Genomic DNA, 24641 nt, shown 5'->3' with positions numbered 1-24641 from the left:
CATATTCAAAGAAGAGATGAAAAAAATGTATCTCCTCCCTTATCTGCAGAAATGGGGAACAATAAGTGTAAAATATTGAACATTTTATCAATTAAGGCTGGTATGTTAGTTTTGCTAAACTATTCTTCCCTGCACTCTTTCTTTTTATCTCCTCTGTGGATACAAAAAATATTCATATACAAATAACATTTCGTACATTTTCTCCTCCATAAGAAAATGAATCCCTGGAGGGTTGGGACCAAGTTTTTGGTTTTCTTTGTATCCTTTGGACTTAGCACATAGTACCTGGTTAATTAACATTAATTAATTGATTAATAAATGCTTGTTGAGAATAATATTGATGATTAATGGTAGTGGTAATGATGATGATGATGACAAGGGATAGATCTCTAGGTAGAAAAGGGCTAAGAAAGTACAACAGTTTCTGTACTTGAGGCAAAGCAGGACACTTTTAAGAAAGACTGTGGTTCCCAAAGAAAGGAGTCAGGCCACTGGGTTGACCTAAAACACCATGCCCAGAAGGCAAAAGGAGGGCCTCAGAACTCAGGAGTCTGGGAAATGCATGCTGGGCTTTTCTGTGCAGGGGTAGGGAAGGGAGAGTCCTCCTGGAGCTTCTGGCCTTCCTCTTGGTTGTCAAGGAACCTTAGAAGTAAAGACCCCCCCTGGTAAGTTATCAATGGCATAGTAATAGAATCTTTTCCTGTTGATTTGGAGAAGATCTAAATCTACAAATTCTTTTGAGACAATCTGTGATACCACCCAAGATTTCAATATACTTTGGGGATTCAAATTTCTTTTCCCCAACATTTGGTGTCCTGTGTAAAGATAGTCCTAAATTCTTTGAATGGAAGCAAAACATCAAATTTCTACCATAGTAAGTTTTCTATTACTTCTGGATAACATATACAGTTAAGTAAATATGTTTTCAAAATAAGCTATAGTTGAAGATGATTATAACGGAAAAACTTTTTCTCGTTTCATTCTCTCACAAAAATGAACACCATGAAACCAAAGTTCCTTGAGGACAGGCCTGTTTGCTTTTTAATTGTTATCCACGGCACTAAGTGATGTATCTGGCATATGCTATGCAATTGATAATTGAGGTTGGCATATTAAAATGTAATCATATTTTCAATATCTTCTTGGAACACACTGAATCATCTCATTTTACTTGCTTCTTTGAATACAGAAAATTGTAACATATTTACTTTCCTTGACCATCAACTTATTCCATCAAACTTCAGGTTTATTTAGCTATTCAGATGACCTATGATAAAGAGAAGCCTCTGACTCAGTTTTGAGCTGGTATAATATACCTTTTTTCTCAATTTGTCCATTGTATAACAGTGGTAGTCAGGAAATACAATTGCCTCTGAAGAATTAAAAATAAGTATCACACAGAAGACAATGGACAGGTGCACAATGATTATGAAAGTACATGAAGGCTGCTAGGTGCAATCAGTGAATCACTTCAAAGATTAGGAGTAAAAGATAACATAAGGAATTTTATGACACAGAGAAAAAAGTACTAGTTACATAGAAAGAACAAGTGATAAAGAAATGAATAATGACTGTTTTTTTAACCATGTAAAGTGAAAGTAAAGAAAGTCTCCAGCACATCTAGGTAGACATCCATGGTAAATGTATGGAAATATATAGACTAGAGTTATATAGAGGAGATAAACATGAAGGGGTTGTATTCTGCATCACTGGAAGAACTCTAAATTAAGATCACAAATCCATTTCAGTCTTGGAATAAGGTAAATACTTTATGAATGACATTCATGTAAATTCATGTAAAATAATATCTTAATGCTGCTCAATCAGAAAGTTAAAAGATTCAACTTCTAAAAGACACTTAGTAAGTCTATATATCATGAGACTTTATTTAAAAAAGTGTCTGAGCCCAGATTAGAATTCAGGTCCTCTCGACTTCAGGGCTGGTGCTCTATCCACTGTGCCAACCAGTTGACCCCCAAAAATTTCATGATAATGATAACAGTGAGAAAACACCAAAATTTTTGATATTCAGCCAAAATAATACTCAGAAGAAAACCGATATGTGTAAATGGTTATATCAATAAAAGAGAGAAAAAGGAAGAGCAATATATTGTGTATCTCACTAAAAAACAAAGTTATACCCTTATAAATAAATACCAAAATAAAAATCATGGTAATAAAGTTTATAACAAAATATCAAGCTATCAAATGAAAACAGGAGCTGAGTTTTTTTTTGGGGGGGGAATAGATAAGCCATTGGGTAATTTAATTTAAAAAATAGCAAAGCAAATCAAACTACTAGTATCAAAATTGAAAGGGGTGAATGTACAACCAAATGAACATAAAATTAAGGTAATTATTACCCATTTTGCCCAATTATTTGCCAAAAAAAAAATAATCATATGAATGATATGGATTAGTATTTACAAAAATGTAAAGTAACAAAAGAGAATTAATAAAAGAGGAAAAATAATACATAAAAGAAATAAGATGGAGGCTGCCCAGAATATTGCACTTGAATATTTAATGAGTATTGGCTAGGGAATCACATGAGGGACTTTTTGTCAAACAGAGCTTTTGCTTGTCCATGTTAGGTCAATTCGAATATAATTCATGAAATAACTGAAATAGATAAATATTTCCAAGAATATAAAGTGTCCAGATTAACCAAAAAAAGAAATAAAGTATTTATATAATCCTACTTTTAAAAAATGACATAATGCATACATGATCTCCTCATTCAAAAAACCCAACACCAGTTGTATTTACAACGGAATTATACAAAATACTTAAAGAATATGAATTCCAATATTACATAAACTATTTGGAAAAAACAACAGATAAAGAAGTTCTGTTGAATTTATTTTAAGACACGATATGATCTTGATACCTGATTCAAGGAGAGTAAAAACAGAGGGGAGAAACTATACATGAATTTCCTTAATGGATATTGATGCAAAAAATTTAATGAAATTTGAGCAAGGAGACAGCTAATAGCATTGTAAAAATCATATGCTATGAAGAAATGGCATTTATATCAGGAATACTGGACTGCTTAATATTAGGAAAACTAAGCAAATGTATCATGTAACAATAAAATTAACAAAAAAGATATTATTATTTCAATAGATACAGAAAAGAATTTTGACAAAATGCAATACTGATTTTTATTTTAAAAAAACACACTAGAAAGCACAAGAATAAATGGTGCTTTTGCTTAGAAGAATAAGGAAAATTGATTTAAACAAAGAGCCACCATTAATGGGGATATACCAGAAGACTTTCCAATAAAGTCAAGGATGAAGCAAGAATGTCTATAATCACCATTAATTTTCAATATTGTACTAGAAATGCTTGGTATATCAATAAGACAAGAAGAAGAAATTGAAGGAATAAGGATAAGGAATAAGAAAAGAATATTTTTTTTCAGAAGGTATGATGGTTTACTAGCATGTCAACTTAAAGGAGTAATAAAAATAATTAAACACTTCAATAAAGCTGAAGGATATAAATCTTACACATAAATCTTCAGCCTTTCTATTTGGTACTAATAAAACCTTGCAGAAGGGATAGAAAGAGAAATTAAATTTAAAATAACTAAAAAGATTATGAAATACATGGGAGTCTACTCATCAGAACTCACAGCAACTACATGAACAAAATTAAAATAGACTCTTCATATTAATGGAGCTCTATATAATTGGAGTAATGCTAATTGCCTATAGGTAGGTCAAGTTGATATTATAAAAATGACAATATTACCTAAATTGATTTAGTAATTCAGTGTAATGCTAATCAAACTACCATAGAATGACTTTATAAAGAGATAAAACATAGTAAAATGCACCTAGAGAAATAAAAGGTTAAGAATATCAAAAGAATTAATAAAAGAAGAGAAAAGAAATTAAAGGTGACCTAACAGTATCAGATATCAAACCCTACTGCAAAACTATAATCCTCCAAACAATTTGGTATTGGATAAGGAATAGGGAAGTTGATCACTGGAATAGATTAGATACAAAATATTAAGAAGGAAATGAACACAGTTTTTGATCAATCTAAGCATCCCAGCATTTAGGGCAAGAACTCACGATTTCATTAAAACTGATGAGAAACTTTAAAAGTAGCCTAGTAGAAATTAGATATACATCAACTTCTCACACTGTAAAACAAGTTACGTTCAAATTGTCGTCATGATTTAGACATAAAGGGTGATATTCTAAGTTAATCGTTTGATAATGGAAAAATTACTTTTCAGATCTAAGGATATGGAAAGAGTTTATGACCCAAACCCAGAAATAAAGGCAAAGTGAAATGGATAATTTGAGGTAAAATGGAAAATTTAAACGTTTTTGTACAAATAATACCAATGTATCTAAAATTACAAGAAAAGCAGGAAACTGGGAGAGGGGAAGGTCTGGAGGGAGGAAGAGAGATGGGAATCTTTGTAACAAACCACACAACCCAAGAGATTTAAAAAGAGAATTTCCTTCCCTCTTCTTTATTTGCAGTTGAATATAACCTCCTACTGAGATGCCTTTGAACAAAAGAAATACTTTAATAAATGATGGTAACTATCTTTATATATAATTGGAAAAGTAAAATAGTATTGAAGTTGAAAAACAACAGCAGCAACAACAACTAACAAGTTGCCTGAGATGAGAGGCGATTTGTGTTGATAACACACCTGGCATGTGTCAGAGGCCCAACTTGAACCCAGGTCTTCCTGATTCTTAAGGTTTTTATTTCAGGGAACAATTACTGTTTAATTCCCCATAATCAATCCAGGGTATTGTCTAATTATTTCTCCTCTGGAACCAGTTCGGCATCCATCTAGAATATCTAAATTATTTATATTGATAAAGTAGTTCAATCAAATGACATATTAAAACAAAAAATGGACTTTTTCGTGCCCTTACTGTTTTAATGGATTTTTTTATGCCGAAATCTTGAGAGCTATTGTTGATCTCATTTAGGAGACCCCATGGCATTCTAAATTGTGACACAATCAGAACAATGTTATCCACAAACAGAAGCATATGGGGTACTGTACCACTTACAGAGTGACAGGTATTTGTACTTTCTCTGGGTGTAAGGAAGGTTAAATGCATCTCAGCTCTGTCTTTTATATAACTTTCTGCTGAGAACAGGAGAACGTGCTTTAAGTTATCCAATGTGAAAAAAAAAGGAAAACACCAAGAAGTTGGAAGGCCATCCTGTCTTGTGTATCAATCAGTGAGTATCCTTTATTGCAGGCCAGTGTTTACCCTGGAAACCTGGCCAGTTCCTTGAGTAAAAAGAGTCCTGCTAAAGGAATGAACAAATAGTCTTCTTGGGGGGTCTCATGTGATGGAGCACCCTGTACCTGGGATGCTGCTACATCTCAAGAGTCACATCTCACATGAGAGTCCTTAGTGTAGTGGCTTCATTGTTCTCAGCTGAGAAAAGCCTCTTAGTGCAAAGGGACTTTGAGAATTTAGCTAGGAAGTAATAGAAAACTTGCCTACCAATGCCTGTCACTTGCCACTATGAATAGCTGTGACCATGAATTCTCTCAGCAGGGGAATTCTGATGTTTTCCTCAGAGTGGCCATGATGTATGTTGTATGTCGTTATAGTGGCCACTGGGTTTATCAGTTGTATATTAATTACTTTTGTGCTATGAGTTTCCTTTTTTATTTTCCTGTCTTATTTAAATGAAAGTTCCAAGCAGTAATAAACTTGTGCTCACCCTCTTCAACCGGCCTGTTGAAATGGGAATTCCAAACCTAGATTAATCTTACACTGAAACATTCAACTGGAGGCTAAGCATGACTATCCTTAGTAGTCATTCCAATCAAGCACACAGAAACTTGAGGTGAGCCTGCTTTCAGATATACAGAAAGAAAGGACACTCCCCTCCTGACTTCCAAACAGGAGCAGATATTATCTATGTCTTGTCGGACTTGAGAACTAATAGGTTCACATCTTAGGATACTTAAGTTTTTAAACTGATTGTGGACATGGAGCTCTGTGGATATACTCAAGAGACTAAAATATAAGGGAAATGAGTGTAAACTGAGATATATATATATATATTGGATATATGTATAAAATATATATATATATGGTATATATATATAAATATATATGGGATATATATATATATAATATATGGGAAATGAGTGTAAACTCAGAGCATTGTGTTTTTTTTTGGGTGGGGGGGTTTTTTGTTTCGTTTTGTTTTGTTTCTCTTCCCAGATTATTTTTACCTTGCGACAACAACAACAATAAAATTCGGTTCTGCACATATATATTCTACCTAGGATATACTATAAGATATTTAATATGTATGGGAATGCCTACCATCTAGGGGAGGGGGTTGAGGGAAGGAGGGGAAAATTCAGAACAGAAGGGAATGCAAGGGATAATGTTGTAAAAAATTACCAATGCATATGCACTGTCAAAAAAAAGTTATAATTATAAAAATAATTTTAAAAAAAAGAATTGATCAATATAAACAATTCAGGACAATTTACTCATGTGAACTAATACAAAATGAGGATAGCAGAATTATGAAAGAAAAATGTATGATAACTATAACAACATAAATAGAAAGAAATGCTTCTGTAGGGAAGAAAGAAAATTAAAAAGAAATAGAATTCTTTATATTTACCAAGTTCATATTAAAAGAAGAGGTGAAAAAAATGTATCTCCTCCCCTGTTTGCAGAAATGGGGAACAATAAGTATATAATATTGCATATTTTGCCAATTAAAGCTGATATGTTGGTTTTGCTAAACTATCATTCCGGGCCCTCTTTTTTTTCCCCTCTTTCGATACAAAACATATTCATCTATAAATAAAATTTTGTACATTGTCTCCTCCATGAGAAAATTAACCCCCAGAGGACTGGGACCAAATTTTTGCTTTTCTTTGTGTCCTTTGAAATTAACACATAATACCTGGTTAATTAATTACTAAACTGATTACTAAATGTTTGTTGAAAAACATAATGATGATTGGTAGTAGTGGTAATGATGATTATGATGACAAGGGATAGATCCCTAGGTAGAAGAGGATGATGTAAATGAAACTAATATAAAAATTAATTATATTACAATACAATATTTTATATTATCCATATATTTATATTATTATATAATATGTAAAGATAAAGATATTTTAATAATATAAACAATGCATATTAAACATGCTCTTAATGATGCACACAGTAAATGAGCTATAGTTTCCCCAAACCCAATATAAGTGTTTATGACTTACTCTCAAATTATCTGACTTAGAAAATAAATCTTAAGAATCCATTGATTGAGTGATTCATCCTAAGTCAAATTACTTTCAAGTGTCCAATGTGTTATCTGAACCTAGATCTGTCCAGGCTAGTATTCTATCCACTATACCCTGCTGTCTCTAAAAGTAATACAAATGAATACTAATAAAAATAATGCAAAAATGGGAAAACCTAGTAACTACATTTTTTTCCTCAAGGAAAAGAATAAAAAAATTCTTTCCAAAAAGCAAACTGAACTAGAGATAACTAAAATACTCACTTTCTCAGAAAAAAAGGAAAAAAATAAAATTTTAAATAAATTTCACAGCCATGTGTGAACGTTCTTAAGAATGTTTCATGTACAGGTTTCTACAGTTCCAGTTTTACTACAACACATTTAGAGAAAATAAGTTAACACAATCATTTGAATTGGCCGCCTGCACACTAGACAAGGCTTATTTCTCTTTTTTGATTCCTTAACACATGTAAAACATGCCATAAGATGTCCTGTCCTTCCATGGACAATGCAACCATTTTGAGGTTGGTTCTGACAGACAACACAGGGCTCTACTGTGCTACAGGGAAGAAAAGATCCCATATTTTTTCTTTGCTTTGTGCTTCTTTTCTCTCAAATTCTCCAGTATGTTCCTGACTACTACACATGATACTTTTAGATGCTGATGGCTGGAAATAATCCTCATTCTCTTGGGAGTCTGATTTCTGTACTAACTTTTCTTCACTTTCCTCAACACATGAGTCCTTGATTTTATTGTTCTTATAATCTGGAACATCAAAGCCCCCTTTTTCCCCTTGTGTGGGATTTTCTAATGTGCCTTTATCCAAAATTTCACCTTTCTCCTCTGGAAGCCAATTTTCTCCCAAAGTCCAACATCTGTGGCAATGGGGTGGAAGTGGAGGATTTATTTTGTCACAGGAAGGACACTTCCAATAATTCTGCAATGAAAGAAGAAGTAGAATCAGTCTCAATGGTTCTTGAACATCTATGAATAACAATGCTAGTTATAACAATGTACTCTGTCTGTTTATTAAGAAATGTTTGTTTTGCCATAGAAAGAAGATTTTGCACCCTCACTTTTTGTTGTTCTTTTTCGTTTTGTTTTCTGACTCATTTTCTTTCTTTTTTGATCTCATTTTTCTTGCGCAGGAAGAGAATTGTGCAAATACGTTAGCACATATTGGATTGGACATATATTTTGAATTGTTTAACATGTACAGGATCGCTTGCCATCTGGGTGGGGAAAAGTAGGGGAAAGTCTGGCAAGGGAAGCTCTGCAGGAGTCAATGTTGAGAGATTATCCATGCATATGTTTTGAGGGTAAAAACCTTTTTTTAAAAAAAGATTTTGTAGATTATTTTGCAATATCTCAAGTCCTACCCTACCTTTATCTCTTAGCAACTAACTTCTGAAATTAAAATTGTGGTTAAATAGTTTTGCCTTTTAGAGATTCTATAGTAAGACATTTTAAATTCTGTTAGTTGTAGATCTTTTTTTCATAGGAATTCATCTCTATTTCTGGCAAGATCTCCTAATATCCATCAGCTACCATATCTTTTTATTGTGAAGTATTTAGATGAATCTCTTAGCAGCCATTTCCTCCTTCTTCTCCCTTCCTTTTTTGGTAAAACAGAGATGGAAGCAATTTATAAGAAACTGGTCAAATTCTATTCATAGATAGTTCCTCACCTTACAAATGGTTTGTGTTGGTACAAATCGATTTTTTGAAAAGAATCAATGTTCTCATAGAAATACTGCTAGGAACGGAAACTAGGTTTGCAGGCCCAATTCAGAGAAGTCTACTTTACCTAGAATAATTTTAGTATTACTAGGTACCAAACAATGTAAAGATGGAAAAGGCTGAGAGGGTGGCTAGAATTATGTGTAGAGATCATCTAATGGACAGTCTAGTTCCATTGCACTGTGGAGGGGAGCCTGAGGTAAAGCTTGTCTTTGACATCTTCTTCATGATCCCTGAGCGTTTTTCTCTCATCTCTTGGTAAATCTTCCTGGTGTCCTAATGTGATCCATCTTGGAGTTTCACTCATATGTGCCCTCTACTGTTCTTCATGGTCCCAAATTAACTATGATATTTTCACTTGAAGCAAAACTTTTAATCCAACTGTCAAGATGTGTTAGGAAGAATGCCTGAATTAAAGCAATGTAATGATTCTGAGCCCTGGAAACCTCCTAGAGTCATCCCTGCATTTCTTTCTTTTTTTTCAAAGGCTTGCAAATCGAATGAACCCTAGTTATTTCAGGGACTAAGTGAAGTAGAAACATTCAGAAAGTGAACATTTGGAAGAGCAAATATTTTAGAATAGGTTCAGGGGCTGCTAAACAGTTGCTTGTCTGTAAGTTTATCAACTGCTGAGCTCTACCTACACTAGCGGGATAAGCAACAGTCAGCAATGTCTTCTCTTCCTGTTGAACACTAGGCTTAACTTGAATGTTTCTTATACTTCAGAGATCTATGATTTCACCCATGTAGCATAATCTCTCTGTGTGGGCCAGGCCATGTGGTTTCTTAGAGACTGTGCACTAAAGTAAGGCATGAGAGGCAGGGTCAGATCTCAAGGGCAGAGTATAAGAGGAACCTGGAGGCTTATTCTGCCTGAGCCTGGTAAAAGGGCATTCAAGGTATTGAGTAAACCTCATTAACGAGGAAAAGCCTCTTTGCTCTTGCTGATCATGCTCAAACTTGTGCACTCTCAATCATATGACCTGAGGACTATAAAGGGGGTTGCAGTAGGTGAGAGGGAACTCCAGAAGGGAATTCAAGGGAACTCTGAGGAAGAAAGAACTCCAGAAGGAAGGCTAGAGGGAACATTAGGGAACACTATGTAAAGAGTTAGAATAAAGACCTGTTGCTGCATACTTGAGTGACTTGGGTGTTCTGTAGAGGAACCTCTAAAGAGGTAGCTCTCTGATTGAGATAATCAGATCCAGAGATGTCTGAAGATCTGGGGAATGTAAGAAACCAGTTGACCCCTGCTGAGGTAAGCAGCTGGGAGTTAACAGTAAGGGAAGCCTTAGCCCTCTGTTTTGCTTTCTTAGAAATCACATGATGTGGAAGACATTTTTTTTGCTAGTTACCTCATCTCTCTTCAGCCCATTATCCCCACACGCACCATATAAAAAGCTTTGCATCAGGGGGTTTCTTTGGGAGGGCTGGGTAGCACTCGCTTATTTAAGGGAGCTCTCTGCTTCTGTAAGGCAGCCCTGCTCATTCTGGACTTGCCACTTGTCCGAGATTCTAATAAAACTTCCTACCTTCACTTTGAGGAGTCTGCCAGTAGTCAATTTTGGGTTAGGGTCTCTGTACCCCACACATCATGAAATATAAACATAAATATAACTCTCCCTTACCTCAAGGTTTAAGGAGTTACTAGCAGTCTCCTAAATTTATTGCTTCTGGTGACAAACTTCTCTAAATTGGCTTAGCTTGGTCTTGAGAGAACACACACTGACAGTCCTTCACTTGGGCCAAGACTTCTGGCCTTGGTAAGAATCTGCTAGAGCCCAAGTCTCAGTGGAATAACTTTTGAGAAGTCAGGATCATTGTATAATGTTATAACAAGGCATTAGATTAAGACTTTAGTGAAGGCCTCTGCTTACAAGAAACAAGACTAGAAAAAAAAGTTTGGGTAAAAGGCTAAATATACTTTGTAAATATTACCTCACTTGATCCTCACAATAACTCTGCAAGGTAGGTGCTATTATTAGCGCCCATTCTATAGTGGCTGAGTCAGGCAGAGAATATGTGACTTGCCCAGGGTCACACAACTAGGGATTGTCCGAGGCTGGAAGTGAACTCGGATCCCCCTAACTCCAGGCCCACCACTCTATTATTCACCTTACCACTTAGCCAGATGGACACACGAGGAACAGAAAAGGGGCTGAACAAAAGCAAAGAGATACAGGACAGCAAGTAATCCAGTTTAGCTGCAGATCTGATGCCATGAGAGAAAAAAGTGTGACACATAGGTAGAAAAGCCAAGTGGTCAATACATCTATTCCTATTCAGCACTTTGTGTAGTGGCCAAGAAGAGACTGCGGCACCTAGGTGCCCTGAATTTCCTTTTTATTAGGGCAGTTAGAAGGAGTATATATAGACAGAGAGTAGATGTATGTGTTGAATTTGAAAGGATAATAACTAAAACAATAAAAATGAGGGGAGAAAAAGAAATATAGTAAGAAAAAGCAAAAGGGAGAGGTAGAATGGTGTAAAATATCTCATGAAAGAGGCAAAAAAAAGTTGTGGGGGGTTTTCTGTTTTGTTTTGTTTTATACTGGAGAAGCAGATGGGGGGTAATAAGAAAGAATGAGTGAACATTACGCTCTTCAGAACTGTCTCCAAGAGGGAATAACATTCACACTTAATTGGGTATAGAAATCTATTTTACCCTACAGGAAAGTAGGAGGGAAAGCAGATAAAACAAAGGGAATGGAATGAGGATGATCAAGGAGAAACAAGACTAGCGGTGAGGAGGATGAAGGAAAAAAACACATCTGATGAGAAAAAGTGTGAAAGGAGAGAAAATAGAATAAAAAGGGGGAAACAGAATGGAAGGAAATACTGTAGTATTTAGAAATAGTAACTGAAAAAAATTTGAAGCAAGTTTTTTTTTTTCTGATAAAGAGCTCATTTCCCAAATATATAGATAACCAATCAAATGAATAAAAATAAGATACAGTCCCCAATTGGCAAATGATCAAAAGATATGAACATTTTTCAAATGAAGTAATCAAAGTTTTCTACAGCCATATGAAAAACTGTTCTCACTACTGATTGGAGAAATGCAAATTAAAACAATTCTACAATACTACCTTTTACCTATTATAGTGATTAATAACTCAGAAAAGAAAAATAAACATTGGAGGGAACGTGAAAAAAATGAGAAATTAAGCAATGGTTGGTGGAGTTGAGAACTGATTAAACCATTCTGTAGAACAATCTGGAACTATGTCCAAAGGTATATAAAACCATGCATATTCTTTGACCTAGAAACATCACTATTAGGTCTATATCCAAAAATAAATTTTTAAAGGAAAAGGACCTATATGTACAAAAATATTTATAGCAGCTTTTTCTGGTGGCAAAGAATTGGAAACTGAAGTGATGGTCCTCAAAAGCGGGAAATGGATGAACAAATTGTAGTATGTGATTGTGATGGGACACTATTGTGCTATAAGAAAGGACCATCAGGATGCTCTCAGAAAAACCTGAAAAGATTTCCATGAGCTGATACAAAGTGAAATGCACTATGTATAAAAGAACAGCAGTATTGTAAGATGATTTAACTATTCTCAGCAATACAATCATTCAAGACAACTCTGAAAGGCTTATGATAAAAAATGTTATCCATCCACAAAGAAAGAATTGATGATTTCATGAGTAAATATGCATCACCTATATTAAATTGCCCATCTTTCAATGAAATGGGATGAGGAGAAAGGCAGAAAATTTGGAATTCCAAAGTTTTAAAAATTAATATTAAAAATTGTTTTTACTTGTTACTATGGAAAAATAAAATACTAAACATTTTTTAAAAGAATGCTGTCTATTGTACTGAATATCCTGGCGAGTTTGTCTAATCATATGTATATTTAAGAAAGATAATAGAGATGGACAATGAATTGGACCCGGAACTTAAAGGAGGGCACATAAGGCTAGGTTCCTATGAAAAAATTGCAAAGCAATTTACTGATTCTTAAGTTTCTTATAAGTTCAATTTAATAAAAAAATAATTTATCTATAAATTGTAGAAAGGGAGAATTAGTTATGGGATGGATTCCTATAAATATGTTTTTGTTTTTATAAAATAAAAAAAAATGAAAAATAGAAAGGAAGGGGACATTTGTAAAAATATTTCAATATCTTACCTTCATCAGGAATTGCTGTAGGTGCCTAAAAAGAAAAAAGAAAGCATTAAACATTCAGTTGTTCAAAGATTTCCAAAATTAAAATTTCTTTTTCTGGAAGCCAAATGGAGCTCTCCAAATTATAAAACATAAAAACACATTTGCAACATTGTCAAGATAAAGCTTATACTAACTACAAGTGAGAGAGCAAAAACTACCACAAACAATACATTTATAGATACCTGTGAATAATGTTGCTTTTATTAAAAACTCTTCAATAATTACTATTCAACATTTGAAAATCTGAAAAAGAATTATCATCAGTAGAATAACAAGGCAAGTTTAACCTTGGAGTACAAAATGAAGCCTGGGAGAGACTAATGAACTTTTGTCACGACAGCTCATAATTTATAAGCATTTTTCAACAACCCAAAAGGCAGTCCTAGACATGGGTTTGAACCAGATGGTCAATATAGAAACCAAAATGGTTATATACTTTGTAGCCAAACATGGAGAGGCTCTATGTTAAAAACAAGTTAAAACAAGGCCTGGAACTGTCTGTGGATCAGATCACAAAATTCAGACTTGTATTGAAGAGAGTAAGGATAAACCATCAGACCACGAAAGTAGGACTTAAATCACATCCCTCAAGAATAGGAAGTGAAGGTGATGAATCAATTTAAGGGATCAGATCAGATAGAATACCCAATGAATTATGAACCAAGGTTCATAATATTGTAGGAGGCAGCAACAAAACGCATTCCAAAGAAAAAGAGCAAGAAAACAAAATAGCTATTCAATAAAGAAGAAAAGTGAAAGGTAAAGGAGAAAAAATAGAAATATACAGCTGCATGCAGGGCAGGAAAGAGAAGTGAAAACATTTTATTAACATATAAAGGTGCAATAATACAAATCTAAAATTAACCATCCTCCACAGAACTGACTTCACAGGTTAATGAAACAAAAAAGCTTAGACTTCATCCTTACCTCATCTTAAAAAAAATTAAGATATTAATCTAGACAGATAATGTAAGCCATCTATTGTAAGGTCACATACCTGTAAGGTGTTATGGATAAAGGAAAAAAAAACTAATATACATGTTGACAAATCTACCAAGATAGTTTTCTTTGCTTTTTTTTCTCAATTTTAAATATTCTGTTATCCAATATCACAAAGCAGTTTGGAAAATTTCACAAGGTCATTTTTGTAATACTTCTGAAAATTACACTTTCAAATAGCTTCACATTCTTAAGAGAAATGAGAAATAAAACCCAACCCTACTAAAAGATAAGCATATTGACATATTATACACAGAACTGCAAACTGGCCTATCCATTCTGGATAATAATTTGGAATTGTGCTAAGAAAGTATCAAAATCGTTTATATTCTTGGACCCAGAGTTCTCACTATTACCATAAGGAGACCTCAAATAGAAAAAAAAAAGATCCTTATCAAAATATTCATAACCATAGTTTTTGTTGTAGTGAGAAGTGAGGACACTTAATGGATGGCACTGATTAGGTAAACAAACTGTGATACATAAATATCATGGAATTTTTAGAATGTCATAAGAAGTGATCAATATAAAAAATTCAGGGAAATTTACTCATGTGAACTAATACAAAATGAGCATAGCAGAATTATGAAAGAAAAATATAAGGTAACTCTAACAACTTAAACAGAAAGAAATGCTTCTGCAGGGAAAAAGGAAAATTAAAAAGAAATAGAATTTTTTATATTTACCAAGTTCATATTCAAAGAAGAAATGAAAAAATGCATCTCCTCCCCTATTTGCAGAAATGGGGAACAATAAGTGTAGAGCATTGCATATTTTGCCAATTAAGGCTGATATGTTAGTTCTGCTAAAGTATTCTTCTCCGCCCTAGTTCTTTTTTCCCCTCTTTCGATTCAAAACATATTCATCTATAAATAACATTTTGTACATTGTCTCATCCATGAGAAAATGAATCCCCAGAGGATTGGGGGACCAAGTTTTTGGTTTTCTTTGTATCCTTTGCACTTAGCACATAGTACCTGGTTAATTAACATTATTTAACTGATTACTAAATGTTTGTTTAGAATAATAATGATGATTGGTCATAGTGGTAATAATGATGATGATGATGACAAGGGATAGATCCCTAGTGGAAGAGGATGATAAAAATGAAACTACTATGAAAATAAATTATATTAAAATATATTATTTGTATACTATCCATATATTTGTATTATTATGAAATAAGTAAATATAAACACATATTTTAATAATATATGAAACTCACATAAAACATGTGGTTTAAAAAGTGCTTTCTGACAACATTCTTGTAAATCAAATAACATATTAGAAGAAACATTAACATAATATTTCCAGAAACGTTAAAAAAGATTATTAGAAAAATATCTAGTTTTGTAAATAAGTATAAACTTATAAAAATTATCCATCCATTCTGTTATGGATCATGTGAAATCTGCATTAGCAATGAACTATCAAAAAAGGGCAATTCTGTTTATACTTTTTCCCCTTTTAATTAAGGCATAGGATAAAACATGCAGTAAACTTATTTTAGTGTCTCAAGGGGCATCTGTAAATTGTAACTGCCTTCCTGTTCTTGAAGCTTAGAGAATTCTACCAAGCAGGGGGGTGTTGTCTCTTGTCATCTCTGACCTGGAAAATAGCAGCCCGATAGTAGAAGTTTCCTCACTATTTTAAAGCAATATTTAAAGAAAATATATAAAATTTAGAGAAAAAAATTTAGGTTGTTCCAAAAATAATGTTAGTGTAAGAACTACCACCAATCCCGTTCTACAGTATGTTTTAGTACAGAAAGATAGTGGGTAACGTCTACTTACTACTTGCGTTAGGAATCAAAATTCTTTTAAAGTAAGCTTGTCAGACTTTTCGGCTTCAGTTTCCATTTAGTCAAAGGACTGTTTCATGCCCAACAACTTATTCTGTCATAGCCTGAAAGGCATTCCTTCAGTTTCCCATTCTTTGCTACGACAAAAATAACTAAGTAATTTTTGGTACATATAAGCCCTTTTCTTTTTCTCTTTGATCTCTACACAGACCTAATAGTGATATTTCTGGGTCAAATGATAAAAGCAGTTTTACACACAGGTGGGCACAGTCCCACGTTCTTCTTCCGAATGGCAAGAACAGTTCAAAATGATAATGAAAAACCCATTTTCACATATCCTCTCCAGCGTTTGTCATTTTCCTTTTCTGTCTTTTGTGTCAATCTGATGTGAAGCAAAATGACTCCACTTTGTATCTGCTTTAGGCATCATCTCACTATCTGACAACTCAGTCAAATATATGCTAAACATGGCACTTTCTAGGACTCTTTGGGTTTCTTGATGTGGCAATTAATTTACATTGATTAAACTTTTTGATAAAATTACTATGTATGCTACTTTTTTATTATTTTTCTTCCTTTCCTCATTTGAATAGCAATTATCTCTTTAAAGAATTCAGAATCAAGTTGCTTTAATTTATGATAAACCCTTTTATCATTCTTCCTTCTTACCATGAAGACCTTCACCTTAGAAAGTTGATGCTCTGACTATACTTGCATAACTGGAACAATTCCAACTTCAATAAAAATTCTTTCCTGATTTAATAAGATAGAACCAAGTTTAGGGTTTTCAGTGTTCCTTGGTGGGGGTTGTGCCCCGCATGTGCCAATTATTTTAATAAGGAGAGTGCTCCTTCTATAAAGACATGTGGCTTCCATGGAATTTGTGGCCTCTGCTATTCTTTATTCCTAAATCATGCTTAAATGATGCCTATGAGGCAAGTGTGGGGGCTGGAAGGATGGGAGTACTATTGACAGTAATGTAATAATCTATATTACAGAAGACCTGTAGGAAGATAAGTACACTGATGCATGCTTGTTAGAGGCACAAATCGGTTCAATTCATTTGTAAAATAATTTGGAGTCATGCCAAAAAAAAAGAGATACATACTCCTTAATTCAAAACTACCACTTCTAGGTAGATGTCTGAAAGGGGTCAAGGCAGCAATAAGATATTCATAAATACCAAAATAGTAACATTTTCCTCTTTTTCTCATAGTCAATAAGGATTGATTAAGCATCTATTATGTGACTAGCATAAATACATACTAAATACTAGATATACAGGGGATATAATGTCCCCTCAAGGAGCTCACAATCTATTGGCAAGAAGAGAAATAACAAACAAACAAACATACATTTAAACTTTATTCAGGAGAAATAGGAAATAATTAATGGAGCAAGCTTCTAAGAATAAGAGATAGGGGGGAAGCCTTCCAATAGAAGCTCTGATTTTAGTTGGAACTTGAAAAAGGCAGGGGAAGGAGAGCATCCTAGGCAGCAGAACAGCCAGAAAGATTATCTGGTGTCAATATGTCTTATTTGTGGAACAGCAAAGAGGTCAATAACACTGGATCAGAGTCAGTTGGGGTGGAAGGTGTGATGTGTAAGAAGATAAAGGGGGATAGGTCATCAAGGGCTCAGAATGCCAGAGGATTTGTATTTGGCCCCAGAGGTAACAGGAAGGCAGTCTGAGAGGAAGAGGGATGAGTTCAGACCTGTATTAAGGACAATCACTTTGAAATCTGGAGGATAAAATAGAATAATAAGAGAACTGAGGCAGGTAGATCTACCAGTAGACACTTAAATAGCAAAGGTGTGAGGTGATAGGGTCGTGCATCAGATGGTGGCAGTGCCAAGTTTGAGAGACGCTGAACACGTGAAATCAATAGGCCTTGGCAAAGATGCGTTAGAGCAGGGAAAGGGAGAGATAATGAGAAGGTGAGGATGATGCCTTTGTGGCAAGCCTGGGGGACTAGGAGAATGGGAGTACCAGTGAAGATAATCGGGAAGGGGAGTGTTTAGGGAGAAAGATAAAATTTCACTTGGAGATATTTTGAATGAAAACGGCTGAGTTATAATATTTGCTTAGCATATGATCCATGATAAGTAGCTTGCTTTCTCTGTGACTCAATTTACTCATCTGAGAAATAAAGTAATAATTTATTCTCCCATCTAGTTTCCCAGGATGTATAAATGTGTTTGATACTTTTTAACTATTCTGGAATCTTGTAATAGAATTAACAAATTAATGATAATATTACAATCATTACTCTGATAAATAAGTTGACTAAATTATATGTAGGATATGAATTCTTTATATTTACTGAGTTCATATTCAAAAAACAGATGAAAAAATGTATCTTCTCCCTTATCTGCAGAAATGGGGAACAATAAATGTAAAATATTGAATATTTCATCAATTAAGGCTGGTATGTTAGTTTTGCTAAACTATTCTTCCCTGCCCTCTTTCTTTTTATCTCCTCTGTCGATACAAAAAATATTCATATACAAATAACCTTTCGTACATTGTCTCCTCCATAAGAAAATGAATCCCTGGAGGGTTGGGACCAAGTTTTTGGTTTTCTTTGTATCCTTTGGACTTAGCACATAGTACCTGGTTAATTAACATTAATCAATTGATTAATAAATGCTTGTTGAGAATAATAATGATGATTAATGGTAGTGGTAATGATGATGATGATGACAAGGGATAGATCCCTAGGTAGAAGAAAGTACAACAGTTTCTGTACTTGAGGCAAAGCAGGACACTTTTAAGAAAGACTGTGGTTCCCAAAGAAAGGAGTCAGGCAACTGGGTTGACCTAAAACACCATGCCCAGAAGGCAAAAGGAGGGCCTCAGAACTCAGGAGTCTGGGAAATGCATGCTGGGCTTTTCTATGCAGAGGTAGGGAAGGGAGGGACTCTCCTGGAGCTTCTGGCCTTCCTCTTGTTTGTCAAGGAGCCTTAGAATTAAAGCCCCCCATAGTAAGTTATCAATGGCATAATAATAGAATCTTTTCCTGTTGATTTGGAGAAGATCTAAATCTACAAATTCTTTTGAGACAATCTGTGATACGAGCCCAAGATTTCAATATACTTTGGGGATTCAAATTTCTTTTCCCCAACATTTGGTGTCCTGTGGAAAGATAGTCCTAAAACACCAATATATATGGGGTTCAGTGTTTCTACACTCCCATACCCCATTTTCATGACAAAAATTAATTTATACATTTCATCCTCTATCAATTAACCTACAAGGTCTTGACAAAACAATAACAGAAATGAACCAGAATAACAGAATAAAAGTAGGTCTATAATAAGGAAAATAATGACAGAAAAGTATGAATGGAATAGTACCTTCAAAGTTCAAATTATTATAAAGCTTTAAAGGTCAAAATGATTTCATGATGGTGAAAAAGTAATAAATAATAGACAGAATTTATATTGCATTTTAAGGTTTGTAAAGCTATTTTTATCAATATTAATGCATCAAAAAGCAATTAATATCATCTTCCTTTTACAGATGAGGAAATTTAAGGAAGGTAGAGCTTAAATAACTTATCTAGAGGCACAAAATCAACAAGTATGTCAGACAAGATTTTTTAACTTGTTTTCCTAACTATAAGTCTACAGTATGCTCATTTCTTTTTGTTGTTTTTTTTTCTCCCATGGTTTTTCCTTTTTGTTCTGATTTTTCTCTCCCAACATGATTCATTAAGCGATTTGTGTTAAAATAAATTTTTAAGCTTTACCTAAAAATAAAATAACAGTAAGCTGTTTAGCTGATGAAATTCACTGTTAATTCAATTTCTATTAATTATCTTTGTTGTTCTGAAGTATCTTTACATTATTTCTGAATTTATTCTTGGATTATCTTGCTAGAAATTAGTATATGGCTATATCTCTTTAAGTTGGAAATCACAAAATATGGGTACATCACTGAAAGTTTAAAATAGAGTCTCAAATTAAAACAAATTGGAATTATTTAAATATACATGTACATGCCCATTATTCATGTACACCGTAACATTTAAAAGAAAATGTTTTAATTTTAGTATCTTTCTATTGTCCTCCATCTCAACAGATTTTGGCTTTTACTAAAGTTAATACATTCTTCAAATATCAGATGTTTGCATACTATATATAATGAGAGGCAGAATGTGTGCATTTCCAAGTTGCATAAATTAATATAAGGACAAAAAAGCTTCCTTTCAAACTTTGTGAAAGCAGATGATATTTACCTGACCATAGATGAAGTCCATGGAATCTGTAGGAGAACAAATCATCTCCCACACATTTTCCACCCCATTCTTCACCACCCCCAGGATAGGGTGAATAACCTGTTGAAGCCCAACCTACTCCGAGATGCATTGCTTCAGCTGTCACAAAAGGTTCTGTGTGGTGTACCGTGAGTTCATAGTACCATTTCCTCTACTGAGCTGACCCTTCACTGATGCCAAGGAAAATATTGGGCTGCATGCTTTCAAGAGAAAAAAAAATACCAGTTGAAAAAAAATGATAGAATTTCGCATGATAGAATGCTGGGATAACGGAATATAGGTTTAGACCTATTTAATATAAGGAAAATATTTTAGGAAGAATTAGTCTGATACACTGATTAGATTTGAAGGTGGGGGAGAAGAGGATTGAACAAGTAAAGGGAGAGAAATAAGGAAGTTCTAGATCATTTTTTGGCTTGAGTTAAATTTATTTTCTTTTGTTTAGGATATTGATACTGGTAATATTAAATGAAGATTCAGACGATTCAGTTGCAGACCAATTCAGTGTTGAGCTTGAAGTTGAATCTAATGATTCAGAAGATTGTAGTCACATTGGAGAAGAATAAGAACTCTCAGATGAAGATGAGGTAGATTTTTTTAATCTACCTGCTTAAGGAATTGGTTAAATGTTTTCTATGTTGAGTGCTTTTGTACCACAAATTGAACTTTTAATTCGAACTTAAATGTAATGTCATTTAAAATCCCTTAAATTTCTTCTGTTTATCTCTGTTACCCTCATGAGTAGAAGAAAACCTCATGCTGATTGTATTTGAAAGCATACAGTCTGTTTCCCTTGGAACTGAGAAGTAGATAACACAAGCATTGTCGTGCCCATTTTATAGGTAAAGTTTAAAAAGGTGAAATTGCTTGCCGTCTCCTCACAGATTCAAGTAGCAGAGCTGGTCAGGACTCCCTGCTCTGCTCCCATGCCACTTTTCTGTTTGGTTGAGGGTCAGTTCTTCATAGTCAGAACACAATTTGTATTAAATCTAAAAAACTTGTCTGGATAAAAATGAAGTTATGAATTGGTATCAATGGACCTTATTTTAGATATGCCAGATACAGCAGGTAGAAGAAAGTGATGCCGACTCATCTGATGAAGAACCTAAAATACCCTTTAGCCCTAAGTATAAACTTTTCCTTTTCTGTGATAGTCCCCCCAAAATTGGAGATGAGGTATGAATTTAGAGTTAGAATTAGAAAAAATGTTTCTACTCTTTTTTAAGAGGTAAGAAATTTGCATAATGTGCTTAATTTTTAACATTATAATACATATTAATGACTTAAAGCTGTCTTTTCTTGCTATATACATGTTGGTTTATTGGAGCACAGTTACAATTTTTTCTTAAATGTTCATTTTTATATTATGTACTTATAAGATTGCATCTTCATTCATTAACTGATGTGGAGAAAGATTGTGTTCATTAAATGCTTGTGTTATCTACTTCTCAGTTCCAAGGGAAACAGACTGTATGCTTTCAAATACAATCAACGTGAGGTTTTCTTCTACTCATGAGGGTAACAGAGATAAACAGAAGAAATTTAAGGGATTTTAAATGACATTACATTTAAGTTCGTATTAAAAGTTCAAATTGTGAAATACAGAATTAGTAATTTTAACTGTAAATGTAAATGGGATGAACGATCCCATCAAACGGAGACGGATAGTAGATTGGATCAAAAAGCAGAACCCTACAATATGTTGCCTACAGGAAACACACTTAAAGCAGGGAGATACATACAGAGTAAAGGTAAAAGGTTGGAACAGAGCCTATTATGCTTCAGGTAAAGCCAAAAAAGCAGGGGTAGCTATCCTTATCTCAGATCAAGCAAAAGCAGAAGTAGATCTCGTTAAAAAAGATAAGGAAGGAAACTATATCCTGCTGAAAGGTAGCATAAATAATGAAGCCATATCAATACTAAACATATATGCACCAAGTGGTATAGCATCTAACTTTCTAAAGGAAAAGTTAAGAGAACTGCAAGAAGAAATAGACAGTAAAACTATAATAGTGGGAGATCTCAACCTTGCACTCTCAGATTTAGACAAATCAAACCACAAAACAAACAAGAAAGAAATTAAAAAAGTAAATAGAACATTAGAAAAACTAGGTATGATAGACCTTTGGAGAAAACTGAATGGCAATAGGAAGGAATATACTTTCTTCTCAGCAGTTCATGGATCCTATACAAAAATTGACCATATACTAGGACATAAAGATCTCAAAATTAAATATAGGAAGGCAGAAATAATAAATGCCTTCTTCTCAGATCACAATGCAATAAAAGCTACATTCAGTAAAAAGTTAGGGGTAAATAGACCAAAAAGTAATTGGAAACTGAATAATCTCATCTTAAAGAATGACTGGGTGAAAGAGCAAATTATAGAAACAATTAACAATTTCACCCAAGATAATGATAATGATGAGACATCATATCAAAATCTTTGGGATGCAGCTAAAGCGGTAATAAGGGGAAATTTTATATCTTTAGAGGCTTATTTGAAGAAAATTGAGAAAGAGAAGATTAACGAATTGGGCTTACAACTTAAAAGGCTAGAAAAAGACCAAATTATAAACCCCCAACCAAAAATTAAACTCGAAATACAAAAATTAAAAGGAGAAATCAATAAAATTGAAAGTAAAAAAACTATTGAATTAATAAATAAAACCAAGAGTTGGTTTTATGAAAAAGCCAATAAAATAGATAAACCTTTGGTAAATTTGATCAAAAAAAAGAAAGAGGAAAATCAAATTGATAGTCTTACAAATGAAAAGGGGGATCTTTCCACCAATGAAGAGGAAATTAGAGAAATAATAAGGAGTTACTTTGCCCAACTTTATGCCAATAAATTTGATAACTTAAGTGAAATGGATGACTTCCTCCAAAAATATAGGCTCCCTAGATTAACAGAGGAGGAGATAAATTGCTTAAATAGTCCCATTTCAGAAAAAGAAATAGAACAAGCTATTAATCAACTCCCCAGGAAAAAATCCCCAGGGCCAGATGGATTCACATGTGAATTCTACCAAACATTTAAAGAACAATTAGCCCCAATGTTATATAAATTATTTGAAAAAATAGGGGATGAAGGAGTCCTACCAAATTCCTTTTATGACACAGACATGGTACTGATACCTAAACCTGGTAGATCGAAAACTGAGAAAGAAAATTATAGACCAATCTCCTTAATGAATATTGATGCTAAAATCTTAAATAAGATATTAGCAAAAAGACTTCAGAAAATCATCTCCAAGATAATACACTATGATCAAGTAGGATTTATTCCAGGAATGCAGGGCTGGTTTAATATTAGGAAAACTATTAATATAATTGACCATATTAATAATCAAATTAATAAGAACCATATGATCATCTCAATAGATGCAGAAAAAGCATTTGACAAAATCCAACATCCATTCCTACTAAAAACTCTTGAGAGTATAGGAATAAATGGATTATTCCTTAGAATAATCAGGAGTATATATTTAAGACCGTCAGTAAGCATAATATGCAATAGAAATAAACTGCAACCTTTCCCAGTAAGATCAGGAGTGAAACAAGGTTGCCCACTATCACCATTACTATTCAATATAGTACTAGAAACGCTAGCCTCGGCAATAAGAGCCGAGAAAGAGATTCAAGGAATTAGAGTAGGAAATGAGGAAATTAAACTATCACTTTTTGCAGATGACATGATGGTATACTTAGAGAACCCCAAAGACTCTGCTAAAAAGCTACTAGAAATAATTGAAAATTTCAGCAAAGTGGCAGGATACAAAATAAATCCACATAAATCCTCGGCATTTTTATATATCACTAACAAAATGCAACAGCAAGAGATACAAAGAGAAATTCCATTCCAAACAAATGTTGAGAGTATAAAATATTTGGGAATCCATCTACCAAAGAAAAGTCAGGAATTATATGAGAAAAATTACAAAACACTTGCCACAAAAATAAAATCAGATTTAAATAATTGGAAAGACATTCAGTGCTCTTGGATAGGCCGAGCGAATATAATAAAGATGACAATACTCCCCAAACTAATCTATTTATTTAGTGCTATACCAATCAGACTCCCAAGAAACTATTTTAATGACCTAGAAAAAATAACAACAAAATTCATATGGAAGAATAAAAGGTCAAGAATTGCAAGGGAACTAATGAAAAAAAACTCAGAGGAAGGTGGTCTAAGTGTACCTGATCTAAAGCTATATTATATAGCAGCAGTCACCAAAACCATTTGGTATTGGCTAAGAAATAGACCGGTAGATCAGTGGAACAGATTAGATACAAAGGACAAAAAAGGGTACATCTATAGCAATCTAATCTTTGACAAACCCAAAGAT

At 33.7% G+C, this 24641-nt stretch overlaps 1 pseudogene; it reads right to left on the bottom strand.

Annotated features, from left to right (window-relative positions):
• Nucleotides 1-7665: 7665 nt before the first annotated feature.
• Nucleotides 7666-20271, bottom strand: LOC141549029 (E3 ubiquitin-protein ligase Mdm2 pseudogene; annotated as a pseudogene).
• Nucleotides 20272-24641: the final 4370 nt, after the last annotated feature.

Source organism: Sminthopsis crassicaudata, chromosome X, assembly GCF_048593235.1.
Source record: "Sminthopsis crassicaudata isolate SCR6 chromosome X, ASM4859323v1, whole genome shotgun sequence".
NCBI lineage: Eukaryota > Metazoa > Chordata > Mammalia > Dasyuromorphia > Dasyuridae > Sminthopsis > Sminthopsis crassicaudata.
Note: the sequence above shows the minus strand (reverse complement) of the source record. Positions and strands in the feature narration are given on the sequence as shown.